This window comes from Chanodichthys erythropterus, chromosome 16 (genome assembly GCF_024489055.1).
Source record: "Chanodichthys erythropterus isolate Z2021 chromosome 16, ASM2448905v1, whole genome shotgun sequence".
In the NCBI taxonomy this organism is placed as follows: domain Eukaryota; kingdom Metazoa; phylum Chordata; class Actinopteri; order Cypriniformes; family Xenocyprididae; genus Chanodichthys; species Chanodichthys erythropterus.
Genome location: NC_090236.1, coordinates 14,650,001 through 14,667,338, shown reverse-complemented (window position 1 = coordinate 14,667,338; position 17,338 = coordinate 14,650,001). Strand labels below are relative to the sequence as shown.

Below are 17,338 nucleotides of genomic sequence, written 5' to 3'. Positions count from 1 at the left end.
TATTTAACAGGTAAGAAATATACAGAAATTTAATAAAGTTATCAAACACTTTAAAGTCTTCACTGCATAAATTATAAATTAAATATACATTAAAACTACAGTTTTCTCTGTTATCTTTGTTCTTTGATGAACATTAATGACAGACATCATCACATCAACTGGTTTATTAGGCTGCTGTCACTTTAAGAGCTGCCGCTGCCGAACACGACGCGCCTCTCATTTCCTCACAACTCTAAGAGTTACAAGTTGATGTTATATAACTCATTTAAGACTGCTTTTATGAGGATACTCCACAAAACTGCCATTTTGCCATAATTCTGTGTGTTATTGTTTGTTCAAGCTCGGTACTGGTGCGCGTCTTTCTGTGCACATGAGTCGCGTGTGTTTCTCATTCACAGACAGCGCGTTCTCGTTTGTCGGCGCTTGAACGGTTTAAAAGCATTTGCGTGAATAAGAGCGTGGTTATTTAATGTTATGCTAGCCAAATTATGACAGCAAAAACAGATGCTATGTAAAAATTAATTAATTACACATGTTAACGTGCCAATTTTGACATCACTAGAGTCAATACATCATCAATCTTCCTTCCAAAACATGTTTTTGTCTTACCCTGATTCACTATATTATTGTGCCTGTTATTAGTGTTTATATTGTAGACCTGTCCGGATGGTTTTCATGGTAAATTGTGTCATACGTCACTTGTGTGTGTCTCGTCATATCATGTGAGAAAAGTTGCTCCGGCTGCTTTGACGCGTGTGTGAGTGACACAGAACAAGTGAGAAAGATTGACATTGAGCCTCTAAATATCTGAAGAATCGGCCGTTTTAAACAAATGACGAACAGAGGACATTCTACTGGCAAACAGAGAGCGCGACAGAGCTCGTAATAAAACAAGAATCAACATTAGGCTTTTTGGAGATGGTGAGAACTGAGGGATTTGAAATGTAAATGCGACATGGAGTATTTAAGTTGTTTGAACGTGTAGGGAGACCGACTCGATGATGTCATTTGAGGTGCTTCATGGGAGTGGGCGGAGCTAAAGCATGATTGACACTTTCTTACAATTTTCTGATTGGTGGGGATTTCTTTACAGAATCATGGGTAATGTAGTTTTTCACTAGGAATTCCACCATTAAACATGGTTCTTTATAAAGCAGGTTGAAATAATGCAGTCAAGCGGCTTACACAAAAGCAAATACCATCGAATGACAACCTCAGAGCTCACATTAGACTCTCTTTAATGAGCTTTGGCCTGGTTTCACAGACAGGGCTTAGATTAAGCCAGGATTAGGCCTTAGTTTAATTAGGGCATTTAAGTAGCTTTTATAAACATGCCCTAGAAATGAAACATCACTGGTGTGCGTCTTGAGACAAAACAATGGCACTGACATGTTTTAAGAGAGGTTTCTGCAAGTTACATTCAGTTGAAACAGATCAAACACGTCTTGTCTGTGAAACCGGTGGATTAAGTTCAAAATTAGTTTCCCTGTGGAGAAAATCAATGGGAACCGCTCTGTTAATCTCATTGTTTAGTGGATTTCCTCTGTTACCATGGAGTTTACCGCGGTATTCGCTCTCCGCTGTGTTTAATTCTGATGGCTGCACTCCATGAACGCAACTCATTTTTCCTTTCCTATATTCTCTCATTCCCTCTCTGTTTCCAGGTTCCAGTCTTGGAAGCTCGGATGCGGAACAGCGATCCTGGAGACAGGAGGGATTAACCGTCAGTGTGAGTTCAGGTGTTCAGTAATCAAAGGCTCCGCGTCAAACCCTACTGAGTTTCCTTCCTTCATAGACGGCGCGTTAAGGCATCAGTTGTGCTCCACGTCTCAGAGACCTTCTTAGACATTGAGAATGTGTTCACTTTTGATTAAAAAACACAAAGTCTGATTCCATAACTTCACAGAAACACATCCAGTCTCTTTTATTTCAATGACATCTGCAATCACTTACCATGTATGTAACACAGAATCCAGCAAGATGAATTCAGAAGATCATAAATATGAAATCTGAGATAAATATGTAGAAACTGTTGTTATTAATTTGTGCCCCTCCGCAGACAATGACATGCTGTTTATCCCGAAACATTCCTGAACTCAGTCGAGGTTCATCTTTCTGTTTTTAATTAATGTTTTTTGATGATTCTGCTGTTTTTTATGCGTGCATAATTCTGCGTTTTGCCGCCCATCTATATCTGTTCATAATTAAAGCGCTCAAATAGAGGCAGTAATTCACTGATTATACTCATCAATCACAATCATAAAGACGAGTTCGTTTCAGCTTCGCTTAATTAGCAGCTTTGTGGTTAAATGACATTAACCTCACGTTACCCCTCGTGTGCTTATTTCTATCACACTCCATCAAAACATGTACATGTCTGCTTTGAGAACTGAAATATGTCACTGGAACGACTTATTTAGTCACTTTTTCCACTTTTTACAAATAAATGAATGTAACTTGAATCTCACTCTTAGTAGAAAAGATTTATCTATAGAACCCTAAAGGGTTTCGTTCATATATAGAACCGTTTAGGGGTTCCCATCATGCCTTAATAAAGTGGGACGCTCTCTTCAGTAGAAAACGCTTTCTTGTCTCTCCAGCGTCTGATGAAATGATTGTCCAGCGTTTGGTCACAATGCTGTGAGGTTGGACTCGTGTGTGAAGTCTCTGTGCGTCTCCACTGATGTTTGATTTCAGGCCTCCGTGACCTTTAAAGAACAAAGAAACAGTAACTTTACTCTTTACTCTTTCAGCAGCTGACCTCAAACACCTACAGAGACTTTCAAGGAAAATATATTAATGGTTTTTATTTTTCTCAGTGAGTTTTGTTTATTTTCTGAAAGTCATGAACATTCATAAATCATCACGCAATATATAATATAATATAGCTGCTTATAGTATGCAAAGTTAAATGCAAAATTACAGCTTGATAAGAAATGATACAATAAAAATATTATATAAATATTAGATATTTACCCTGGTTTGCATTTGTTTTCTTCACACAAAGGAAACAAGTGAAACAATAAAATCTCAACATTTAAAAAGAAATGATAACAGCATAATAAAACTTTTTTAATGTGACTTTCATATCCACCTTATTTTGCAATATTTTCTGTGCAAATGTTTCATTTGATTAGCAGTAAAAAATAAAAAAAATCATAATGAATTTAATTAAATTTAAAAAGGCCAAAAGTGAGACAAAAGTATATCAAATGTTTCATTTGATTGGCAGCAAAAATAAAAATATTCATAATTAATATAATTTCATTTAAAAAGGCCAAAATGTGCTGAAAGTGTTTCAAAATGTTTCATCTGATTAGCAGTAAAAATTAAAAAAACCATAATTTAATTTCAATTAAATAGGCCAATAATGTGACGAAAGTGTTTCAAAACGTTTAATTTGATTAATGATTCAAAATAAATAAAATTTCATTGTAATAATGCGATTAATATAAAACAGTGATTTCTGTCGGACCGGTGAACACAACGTGTCTGTTTCGCATCAGATTTCTGTACGATTGTGGAAAGTTAAAGCAGACTGGGCTTGATGGTAATGATTGCTTTACGTTGAAAACACACCGTTTCCATGACAACACAGGGCTTTGGGATGGGAGTTTGTGGATGTAAACACAAGCAGGACGGACTAAAACATTACAGTAAACTGCTGGTATGAGGGAAGTTTTTTATTTATATACGAAGGTTTCAATCTCCCACCACAAGCCAGACCAGCTGGAGACGTCACAAATGTGCCTTCAGGCAGAAAGAGAGAGGAGAAGGGGGAGAAAATCTCTTTTGCCCAAAGACCACAATCCGACGGCACTTATGGAAGTAATTGTGGCGCATTTGGGTCACACTGGGAATGAGCGAACTGATCCCAGAAGATCCACACTGGACTGAATGTGTCTTTGCAACCTTCCACTGAATGAATCGCTTTGAGTTGCTTTCACACAGGCTGAAAGAAGCTTTAAAAGTGAGCATATATATGTAGTTTGTACATTTGTAAAGTAGAGAGGTTTAGATAAAGGGATTTGAGTGATTAATAATCAGTATGTTGGTTATTGCTGCTGCTGCTTTTATAGCTGTAGAATATAGCATACATGAATTACCCGTAGCAGATCTATACAGGTGGAGCTGGGGAAGGTGGAGGGTTACTGAAAGCACGCTGTAACTGCTACAGAAAATGCTGACCAGCATTTGAAGGTTGAGCAGCGAGCTCATTAGCTACTGATACAGTAGGAATCAATCAGCTGTTCCCTATAGAGAATAATGTGATTGCAAGCCGATTGGACCTATCAGCCTGCGCCATCCAGAGTTTATGACAGCATTGTAAACTGTTACACATTTGATGCATTTGGTCATTCACTTTTAAATGCATCATGCATCTATGTGCTGTTGCATCTCTCTCGACACGATAAAATTAAATGAAAGTTCAAACTTTGTCACAGTCTGTTAAAGATGCAGTTATGATGAAGTAGCTTGTCCCAAAGCTTGCCTACTATTCTGCTGCACACACACACACACACACACACACACACACACACACACACACACACACACAAAAGTACTTTTTCTTCACAAAAATAGTACACCTACTGTACATACTTTTATGGTTTTAATGTGGCCTTCATAAAACAATTAGAGATGCACCGACAAAAGCAATTCTTTTTACTATGAGCCATCAGCCGATTGTTTAAAAACAGCTGATGATCAGGGTCAATTATATCCTGCTGAAAAAACGTGTTCAGACTGCAAGTCTAAATGAGTCTAATTTAAATCAAAGTCTAAATGAGTTTCTGTATGGCACAGATGACATTCATTGAGATTCCAGAAGTTACAGGTCCAAACATTTCCAATAAACCTGGATTACTTTAGATTCAGTGAGGAACCATTTCAGTATGTTTATAATAAATCTCTGCTGTAAGTTTTTAGGACCTCAGAGCTTCATCACAAAATATCTGGAGAAATGAGCATAAAAAATCTTTTTAAACTTGTACTTTTGTTCTATTTTAATGATCGCAGTGACGTCTGGAATAAAGTTACACCCAATACTTCACAGTCTCACCCGTCGCCTGTCTGTCTCTCCTCTTCCTCAACGCGGGGACGGTCGTCAGTCTCAGAAATCTGCTTGAATATGAACAGTATGTTGGAGGAGCCCCGGGGCCCAACGGAGGAATGCCAGATCTGTGACTTATTACAAGTGTTTTATAAACTCATCAGGGGAGGAGAAAGACATGGCTTATTAAATCAAGACATCAGCTGTAGGGCATTAAGTATGAAGAGTTTCACCAAAATCATTCTGAACAAACCCTTAACCCTGAGTATTAAACCAGCACTATTTGACTTGGGTTGCTAAACCTCCACCAAGCAGCCATCCACAACACCCAAACTACACATTTACTTTCATGTTACTTTCAAAAGTGCCACTGCAGACATCAGTGTTTACGAACTATAAACTTTTGTCCCAGTACTTCTGTGATCATTTGAATTATTGTAAGACCGAAATAATGTGGTCACAAGTGAATTCTTTCAGAAATCAGAAAACTTCAGTCAAAACATCTCTTCATACATCTGAGGCTGAGTTGAGGACGGTCACGTTCATCAGACACCCTAAACTCCTCAACTGTGCTGATGAGAGAGAGATGGATTCAGTAAAACAACCTCAAAACAACATTATCATTGGCAGATGCTGACTAGAACATCGACCATCAGAACTTTAGAGGGACAAACAGTCAGAGATAGTTTCCTGACAGAACTGAAACCGTACATGCACTTAATAACCTCATTAGATGTGTGATTTCTCTCATTGTATTGAAGAGTTTAACCTCTAACTCAAGGTTTGGAGGTGTCTTACAAAAACATACAAATAAACCACTTTAATTCTATTTATTTATTGCATAAATACGTAACGTGCATTACGTAATCATATTTTTTGATGTAACAAGTAACACATTACAAGTAACGCGCATTACATAATCATATTTTTTGATGTAACAAGTAATACATTACAAGAAACGTGCATTACATAATCAAATTTTTTAATGTAACAAGTAATGCATTACAACAAGTAACGTGCATTACGTAATCATATTTTTTATGTAACAAGTAACACATTACAAGTAACGTGCATTAAGTAATCATATTTTTTGATGTAACAAGTAACACATTACAAGTAACGTGCATTACATAATCGGATATTTTTTATGTAACAAGTAACGCATTACAAGTAACGTGCATTACATAATCAGATATTTTTGATGTAACAAGTAACACATTACAAGTAACGTGCATTACATAATCATATTTTTTGATGTAACAAGTAACACATTACAAGTAACGTGCATTACATAATCGGATATTTTTGATGTAACAAGTAACACATTACAAGTAACGTGCATTACGTAATCAAATTTTTTGATGTAACAAGTAACACATTACAAGTAACGTGCATTACATAATCATATATTTTTTGATGTAACAAGTAACGCATTACAAGTAACGTGCATTACGTAATCATATTTTTTGATGTAACAAGTAACACATTACAAGTAACGTGCATTACATAATCATATTTTTTGATGTAACAAGTAACACATTACAAGTAACGTGCATTACATAATCATATTTTTTGATGTAACAAGTAACACATTACAAGTAACGTGCATTACGTAATCAAATTTTTTGATGTAACAAGTAACACATTACAAGTAATTTTCACTATGTAATCAGATATTTTTGATGTAACAAGCAACACATTACAAGTAACGTGCATTACGTAATCATATTTTTTGATGTAACAAGTAACACATTACAAGTAACGTGCATTAGATAATCATATTTTTTGATGTAACAAGTAACACATTACAAGTAACGTGCATTACGTAATCAAATTTTTTGATGTAACAAGTAACACATTACAAGTAATTTTCACTATGTAATCAGATATTTTTGATGTAACAAGCAACACATTACAAGTAACGTGCATTACGTAATCAGATATTTTTTGATGTAACAAGTAACGCATTACAAGTAATTTTCACTATGTAATCAGATATTTTTGATGTAACAAGTAACACATTACAAGTAACGTGCATTACATAATCAGATATTTTTGATGTAACAAGTAATGCATAACAACAAGTAACATGCATTACGTAATCATATTTTTTGATGTAACAAGTAACACATTACAAGTAACGTGCATTATGTAATCATATTTTTTGATGTAACAAGTAACACATTACAAGTAACGTGCATTACGTAATCATATTTTTTATGTAACAAGTAACACATTACAAGTAACGTGCATTACGTAATCATATTTTTTGATGCAACAAGTAATGCATTACAAGTAATTTTCACTATGTAATCAGATATTTTTTGATGTAACAAGTAATGCATTACAAGTAACGTGCATTACGTAATCAAATTTTTTGATGTAACAAGTAACACATTACAAGTAACGTGCATTACGTAATCAGAAATTTTTTAGATGTAACAAGTAACGCATTACAAGTAATTTTCACTATGCAATCAGATATTTTTGATGTAACAAGTAACACATTACATAATCATATTTTTTGATGTAACAAGTAACACATTACATAATCATATTTTTTGATGTAACAAGTAATGCATTACAACAAGTAACATGCATTACGTAATCAGATATATTTTGATGTAACAAGTAACACATTACAAGTAACGTGCATTACGTAATCATATATTTTTTGATGTAACAAGTAACGCATTACAAGTAACGTGCATTACGTAATCATATTTTTTGATGTAACAAGTAACACATTACAAGTAACGTGCATTATGTAATCAAATTTTTTGATGTAACAAGTAACACATTACAAGTAATTTTCACTATGTAATCAGATATTTTTGATGTAACAAGCAACACATTACAAGTAACGTGCATTACGTAATCAGATATTTTTTGATGTAACAAGTAACGCATTACAAGTAATTTTCACTATGTAATCAGATATTTTTGATGTAACAAGTAACACATTACAAGTAACGTGCATTACATAATCAGATATTTTTGATGTAACAAGTAATGCATTACAACAAGTAACATGCATTACGTAATCATATTTTTTGATGTAACAAGTAACACATTACAAGTAACGTGCATTACATAATCATATTTTTTGATGTAACAAGTAATGCATTACAAGTAACGTGCATTACGTAATCATATTTTTTGATGTAACAAGTAATGCATTACAAGTAACGTGCATTACGTAATCAATTTTTTTGATGTAACAAGTAACACATTACAAGTAACGTGCATTACGTAATCAAATTTTTTGATGTAACAAGTAACACATTACAAGTAATTTTCACTATGTAATCAGATATTTTTGATGTAACAAGCAACACATTACAAGTAACGTGCATTACGTAATCAGATATTTTTTGATGTAACAAGTAACGCATTACAAGTAATTTTCACTATGTAATCAGATATTTTTGACGTAACAAGTAACATTACAAGTAACGTGCATTACATAATCAGATATTTTTGATGTAACAAGTAATGCATTACAACAAGTAACATGCATTACGTAATCATATTTTTGATGTAACAAGTAACATCATTACAAGTAACGTGCATTACGTAATCATATTTTTTGATGTAACAAGTAACACATTACAAGTAACGTGCATTACATAATCATATTTTTTGATGTAACAAGTAATGCATTACAAGTAACGTGCATTACGTAATCATATTTTTTGATGTAACAAGTAACACATTACAAGTAACGTGCATTACGTAATCATATTTTTTTATGTAACAAGTAACACATTACAAGTAACGTGCATTACGTAATCAGAAATTTTTTAGATGTAACAAGTAACGCATTACAAGTAATTTTCACTATGCAATCAGATATTTTTGATGTAACAAGTAACACATTACATAATCATATTTTTTGATGTAACAAGTAATGCATTACAACAAGTAACATGCATTACGTAATCAGATATATTTTGATGTAACAAGTAACGCATTACAAGTAACGTGCATTACGTAATCAGATATTTTTTGATGTAACAAGTAACACATTACAAGTAACGTGCATTACGTAATCAGATATTTTTTGATGTAACAAGTAACACATTACAAGTAACGTGCATTACGTAATCATATATTTTTTGATGTAACAAGTAACACATTACAAGTAACGTGCATTACGTAATCAGATATTTTTTGATGTAACAAGTAACACATTACAAGTAACGTGCATTACGTAATCAGATATTTTTTATGTAACAAGTAACGCATTACAAGTAATTTTCACTATGTAATCAGATATTTTTGATGTAACAAGTAACACATTAGATAATACTATTTTTTGATGTAACAAGTAATGCATTACAACAAGTAACATGCATTACGTAATCAGATATTTTTTGAGGTAACAAGTAACGCATTACAAGTAACTTGCATTACGTAATCAGATATTTTTGATGTAACAAGTAACACATTACAAGTAACGTGCATTACGTAATCATATTTTTTGATGTAACAAGTAACACATTACAAGTAACGTGCATTACATAATCATATTTTTTGATGTAACAAGTAACACATTACAAGTAACGTGCATTACGTAAACAAATTTTTTGATGTAACAAGTAACACATTACAAGTAATTTTCACTATGTAATCAGATATTTTTGATGTAACAAGCAACACATTACAAGTAACGTGCATTACGTAATCAGATATTTTTTGATGTAACAAGTAACGCATTACAAGTAATTTTCACTATGTAATCAGATATTTTTGATGTAACAAGTAACACATTACAAGTAACGTGCATTACATAATCAGATATTTTTGATGTAACAAGTAATGCATTACAACAAGTAACATGCATTACGTAATCATATTTTTTGATGTAACAAGTAACACATTACAAGTAACGTGCATTACGTAATCATATTTTTTGATGTAACAAGTAACACATTACAAGTAACGTGCATTACGTAATCATATTTTGATGTAACAAGTAACACATTACAAGTAACGTGCATTACGTAATCATATTTTTTGATGTAACAAGTAACACATTACAAGTAACGTGCATTACGTAATCATATTTTTATGTAACAAGTAACACATTACAAGTAACGTGCATTACGTAATCAGATATTTTTTGATGTAACAAGTAACGCATTACAAGTAATTTTCACTATGTAATCAGATATTTTTGATGTAACAAGTAACACATTACAAGTAACGTGCATTACATAATCAGATATTTTTTTATTTAACAAGTAACACATTACAAGTAATTTTCACTATGTAATCAGATATTTTTGATGTAACAAGCAACACATTACAAGTAACGTGCATTACGTAATTAGATATTTTTTGATGTAACAAGTAACGCATTACAAGTAATTTTCACTATGTAATCAGATATTTTTGATGTAACAAGTAACACATTACAAGTAACGTGCATTACATAATCAGATATTTTTTCATGTAACAAGTAACGCATTACAAGTAATTTTCACTATGTAATCAGATATTTTTGATGTAACAAGTAACACATTACAAGTAACGTGCATTACATAATCAGATATTTTTGATGTAACAAGTAATGCATTACAACAAGTAACATGCATTACGTAATCATATTTTTTGATGTAACAAGTAACACATTACAAGTAACGTGCATTACATAATCATATTTTTTGATGTAACAAGTAACACATTACAAGTAACGTGCATTACATAATCATATTTTTTGATGTAACAAGTAACACATTACAAGTAACGTGCATTACGTAATCAAATTTTTTGATGTAACAAGTAACACATTACAAGTAATTTTCACTATGTAATCAGATATTTTTGATGTAACAAGCAACACATTACAAGTAACGTGCATTACGTAATCAGATATTTTTTGATGTAACAAGTAACGCATTACAAGTAATTTTCACTATGTAATCAGATATTTTTGATGTAACAAGTAACACATTACAAGTAACGTGCATTACATAATCAGATATTTTTGATGTAACAAGTAATGCATTACAACAAGTAACATGCATTACGTAATCATATTTTTTGATGTAACAAGTAACACATTACAAGTAACGTGCATTACGTAATCATATTTTTTGATGTAACAAGTAACACATTACAAGTAACGTGCATTACGTAATCATATTTTGATGTAACAAGTAACACATTACAAGTAACGTGCATTACGTAATCATATTTTTTGATGTAACAAGTAACACATTACAAGTAACGTGCATTACGTAATCATATTTTTATGTAACAAGTAACACATTACAAGTAACGTGCATTACGTAATCATATTTTTTGATGCAACAAGTAATGCATTACAAGTAATTTTCACTATGTAATCAGATATTTTTTGATGTAACAAGTAATGCATTACAAGTAACGTGCATTACGTAATCAAATTTTTTTATTTAACAAGTAACACATTACAAGTAATTTTCACTATGTAATCAGATATTTTTGATGTAACAAGCAACACATTACAAGTAACGTGCATTACGTAATTAGATATTTTTTGATGTAACAAGTAACGCATTACAAGTAATTTTCACTATGTAATCAGATATTTTTGATGTAACAAGTAACACATTACAAGTAACGTGCATTACATAATCAGATATTTTTTCATGTAACAAGTAACGCATTACAAGTAATTTTCACTATGTAATCAGATATTTTTGATGTAACAAGTAACACATTACAAGTAACGTGCATTACATAATCAGATATTTTTGATGTAACAAGTAATGCATTACAACAAGTAACATGCATTACGTAATCATATTTTTTGATGTAACAAGTAACACATTACAAGTAACGTGCATTACATAATCATATTTTTTGATGTAACAAGTAACACATTACAAGTAATGTGCATTACATAATCATATTTTTTGATGTAACAAGTAATGCATTACAAGTAACGTGCATTACGTAATCATATTTTTTGATGTAACAAGTAATGCATTACAAGTAACGTGCATTACGTAATCATATTTTTTGATGTAACAAGTAACACATTACAAGTAACGTGCATTACGTAATCATATTTTTTATGTAACAAGTAACACATTACAAGTAACGTGCATTACGTAATCAGAAATTTTTTAGATGTAACAAGTAACGCATTACAAGTAATTTTCACTATGCAATCAGATATTTTTGATGTAACAAGCAACACATTACATAATCATATTTTTTGATGTAACAAGTAATGCATTACAACAAGTAACATGCATTACGTAATCAGATATATTTTGATGTAACAAGTAACGCATTACAAGTAATTTTCACTATGCAATCAGATATTTTTGATGTAACAAGCAACACATTACATAATCATATTTTTTGATGTAACAAGTAATGCATTACAACAAGTAACATGCATTACGTAATCAGATATATTTTGATGTAACAAGTAACGCATTACAAGTAACGTGCATTACGTAATCATATATTTTTTGATGTAACAAGTAACACATTACAAGTAACGTGCATTACGTAATCAGATATTTTTTGATGTAACAAGTAACACATTACAAGTAACGTGCATTACGTAGTCAGATTACTTTTCTGATGTAATGAGTAAAGTCAGCCATTCTATGTCAGCACAATTCGTCATATTTCAATACGTTATCACAAATTTTGTAAAAATATTTGAATAAAGGGTGAAAATGTGTTAAATCAGCAAGCTCAATTAAATCATTTCACAGTTTAAACTAGACAATTACGTCTGATCATTTAGTAAAGTAACTGCACACATCTGCTCCCTGATGTTTTCTACTTAGTGTTAATCACATCACTAGTGATGACTGACTTCAACAGCACCAGCCAAAGCTCAGTGAATCTGCTGAACTGAACGCAGCTCCTGAGGAGAATTTCTCCTCATATATTGAGCTGAAGTCAGACACGCGTAACGCCCGTCCTGTGAGCCGTGTTCAGTATTGGGCTGCTGCTGACAGGACAGTCGATGGTATCTCGTGGAGTCTGAAGGGCGGCTCTGTGCGCTCAGAAGCACAGCTCATATCACAGATATTCAAAACCACACAGCCGGGATTAAACATGTCACATTTCAGAGGCGTGTGTCATGGTGCAGTGCTGAGAAACGATGGGGTCTGTATAATATGAGACACAGAAGATGTATGTGTGTGTGTGGAGGTCATTCAGGTACAGACATATTCATGTGTGTGTTTTAGAATGTTGTGTAAGCTCGGTTTCAATCACATTTACACTACCGGTCAAAAGATTTTTGAAAGAAGTCTCTTCTGCTCATTAAGGTTATATTTATTTGATACAGTAAAAACAGTGAAATATTATTCCAGTGTAAATCAGCTGTTTTCTATGTGAATATATAGTAAAGTGTAATTTATTCCTGTGATCAAAGCTGAATTTTCAGCATCATTACTTCAGTCTTCAGTGTCACATGATCCTTCAGAAATCATTCTGATATGCTGATTTGCTGCTCAAGAAACATTTATGATTATTATCAGTGTTGAAAACAGCTTCATATTTTTGTGGAACATTATAAATGTCTTTACTGTCACTTTTTGACTGACACAAGTATGTAAATTCAGACAGGAATGCTTATCAATGCATTTTATGCAAACAGTCCAGATGTACATATTTAACGTGTGTGCTTGCAGAAAATACACATTAAATAAACAGAGCGTGTTTTGTACAGTAGCAGATTTAAGAGCTCCTCAATGCATGTGTGTTATATCTGAAACGGTCAAAGCAGTGATCATTATTGACTTTCTAAGATCTCATCAGCTGCTTGGTCTTAATCTGGTGACTTTATGAGAAAATCAATGTTTACATTCGCTGCTCTTTAAAACGAGTTCAAAGGAAAGGAAAGCGTTTGAAATGTTTCCTGAAGCTCTTTTATCTGGTTTAATGATGATATTATGAATCCAGCTGCTCTCAGCTTCATCCAGAACAAACATGAATCTTCACAGTGAAACCGCAAAGGATTCTTTTAATCTCTCACACAAACACTAGCAATAATCGTGTCTTTGTGCTCATCGACTCTCATAAAGTCACCAAAACATGATACTGTCCAACGACATGACATTTAAATGGAAAATAAGTCTTCAGATGTGTTTATTTGGCTACGGTAGCTCATCTTCACTTAACTATGGAAGCTTGTTTCTGCCTCGGAATAAAAAAATAAAAAGGTAATTTTTTGTAAATTGGAAAAATCAGAATTGCAAGATGTAAAGTCAAAATTGAGCAAAAAATGTCAAATTCTGAGGGAAACATTTTTTAAAAATTGTGAGATGTAAAATCAGAATTGTGAACAAAATATAAATACTGCAAGATGTAAAGTTCTAAGAAAAAAAATTGTGAAACATAAACAAAATCCTATGGGGAAAATGTTAAAATTGCAAAATGTAAAAACAAAAAAAATCAAAATAGTGAGATGTAAACTCAGAACTGAGAGTTTATAACTTGAAATTGTGAGAAAAAAGTCAGAATTGTGAGATAAGAAGTAACTTTTTGTATTTTTGAAGCTTCCACACCCACCAGGTTTGTATGTACTTCAGATGAACAATCGCTGACCCGCGGAGAGACGCTGTGGGCCTCCATCAGATCAGGTCACATGGTCTCTCTGGCAGAGATCCAGATGTCCTGCTCAGAGCCGGACCACCCACAGCAGACCCGCTCCGGCTCTCGGGTTACTCACAGGAACAGGCTAATCTGGAGAGCACAGAGTTATTGTTCAGAAACTGACCAAACGTCAGATGATCAACACACCGCGCGTCCCACAGAAATCACTCAAAATAAAGTTTAAGAATCAGTTCATCAAATTTATAAAAAAAAAAAAAAAAATCTAAACTGAGCTGCATAAAAACATTTAAATTGCACATGAGTCCGTTTAATATATCAACTTTTTAAATGATCTTTCTACTCCACTTTGTTGTTGAAATATAAACATTTAAATGATAACTATAATATATTCAGTTGTGTTCATGATAGATTTATTCAAACACACAAACGGGTGAAGAACAGGTTCAGTAAAAATATAAGGAATATGTAATATAGTGCATATATTGATCAGAATGCTTATTTTTCTAGCTATCGAGTTTATGATCATTGAATGCAGTGGCGTAACTTTGCTTTAAAAAGTGTGTGGGACATGAGTGTGTGTGTGTGTGTGTGTATGGGGGGGGGGGCTATTGCAAGTGTATTATTATTGTGTTATTCAAATACTAAATATTTATTATTACAAAAATGTTCATGTTTAATATGATAGTTTCATCTTTAAATCTATATTGTTAGTCTCAAGAGTGTTTGCATTCAGTGAATACTCAGATCTGCATATAGAATCCACTGTTTTTATGGTATATTTCTGTTTCAATGAAAAACTGTATTTTACTGTGTAAATTTGTTTCTTTTTACAGTTATTTTTTTAGTGTATTTTCTGTTTCTGTTTTTATTTTAATTTTATTCTGTTTTTTTGTCATTTTTATCAGTATTTTTGTTTTTTCCTTTTTTTATTTTTAAAGTTTTAGTAGTTTTGTTGTTTTTGTCATTTTATTTGATATTGTTTTTTAATGTCTATAGTTTTTTTTTAATATTCTGAATGATTTTTTTAAAAAAAGTTTTTTATTTCCATTTTCATTTTTTATCATTTTGTTGTTTGTCATTTTTATTAGTTGATTTTTAATGTCTATTTTTTTTAATATTTTGAATGATTTTTGTATTTTCCACTTTAATTAATTAAAATTCCAGTAATTTTTGTATTTTATTTATATTACTTTTTTATGTCTATATCATTTTTGAATGTGTTTATTTTTTGTATTTTTCTGTTTTCAATTCAATTTGAAAGTTTCAGTAATTTTATTTTTGTCATTTTTTTATTAGTTGTTTTTAATGTATTTTTTTTTTAATATTTTGAATGAGTTTTTATTTTCACTTTAAAGTTTTAGTAATTTTGCTGTTTGTCATTTTTATTTATTGTTTTTAATATCAATGTTTATTTTTGTATTTTTCATCATCCACTTGACCTTCGACTCACACTGAAATCACTTGTTATTCAACTAATAATCCTCAATTCAGGTTATTTCACTGTTATTTGTTTCTGCTTCAACAAACTTTGAGTCACATTATAAGTGGAGCATGAAATCACTATTTCAGTCTTAAAATCTCATGTTTAATTCACTGTTACTTGCTTTTTCTTTGTAATTATATGAATTTTAGAGGGAAAATTGTTTCAAAGCCAATCCATATTTTTACAAAAGACCAAAGTTCTGATCCAGTTACAGCTCTGAGATTAACTATGAAACACGGACGAGGTCCAGGAAGGAAAATCTCATTAAAACATCATCATCATCTTCATAGAGGAGGAAGGAGACGAGTGTTTGTGCTCCAGATGATTAAAGACTGGAAACAAGACGACCTGCGGAGAAAAGAAACACTCCTTTAACTGATATTAAACCACCTGCTGCGACTGACATCTGAGACCTTCTGATGTTCCAGAGATGAAATTATGAACATAATCACTGCTGTGAAAACAATTAATAATCAGAAATGTTTCATGAGCATCAGATCATCATATCAGAATGATTTCTGAAGGATCATGTGACACTGAAGACTGGAGTAATGATGCTGAAAATTCAGCTTTGATCAGAAATAGAAATATTCACATAGAAAACAGCTGATTTACATTGGAATAATATTTCACAATTTTAACTGTATTTTTGATCAAATAAATGCAGCACTGATGAGCAGAAGAGACTCAAAAACTACAAAATCTTGCTGCTCAATGAACATTATCACTCAAAAACACTGAACCATAAATTTATTCACGTGTTCTGAAGGACACGTGACCGGTGCTCGTCATCATCAATCTGAAGCTAAACAACCAATCATGAAATGGGTTAACGACTGACGTCACAGAACGGAGTCTGTCGCAGCAGGAGGGTCACATGACTCACCGTAGGGCTTTTTGCACCAAATATCGAAATGTACAGCGAGTACACGGGTATCAGCTCAAATAAATATTAATAAAATACTTACATAAAAAGGAATAGGGAAGGTTCATTTTTTTTCTTTTAATAAACCGAGATCTCTTATTATTCCAACGAATGTCTGGGCCTTTCCCGCCACGAACTCAGGAAGTCACGTGTTAATTAACATCAGCTCAAATTCAGAACATCAGCGTATCAGCAGCGCTGTTTCTCTTCCGCGTGATCGGATTGTTCTGCTGGGAAAACACTGCTATTCCAAGACTTTTCAGTACAAATCCAGACAACAGGAACTGTGGAACATTAT

The 17,338-nt window shown here is 32.4% G+C and overlaps 1 long non-coding RNA gene across 1 annotated transcript in view; it reads right to left on the bottom strand.

The window, feature by feature from the left end:
* Nucleotides 1-1,923: 1,923 nt before the first annotated feature.
* The window catches only part of LOC137003229 (uncharacterized), a 15,899-nt gene continuing 484 nt past the window's right edge, over nt 1,924-17,338 (bottom strand). The window contains exons 1-3 of the long non-coding RNA XR_010891949.1: nt 17,084-17,338; nt 14,588-14,761; nt 1,924-2,708 (exon numbers count right to left, since the gene is read on the bottom strand). The exon at nt 17,084-17,338 is cut by the window's right edge and continues 484 nt beyond it. This is a non-coding gene — a long non-coding RNA (uncharacterized lncRNA). The remainder of the gene's footprint in view (nt 2,709-14,587; nt 14,762-17,083) is intronic.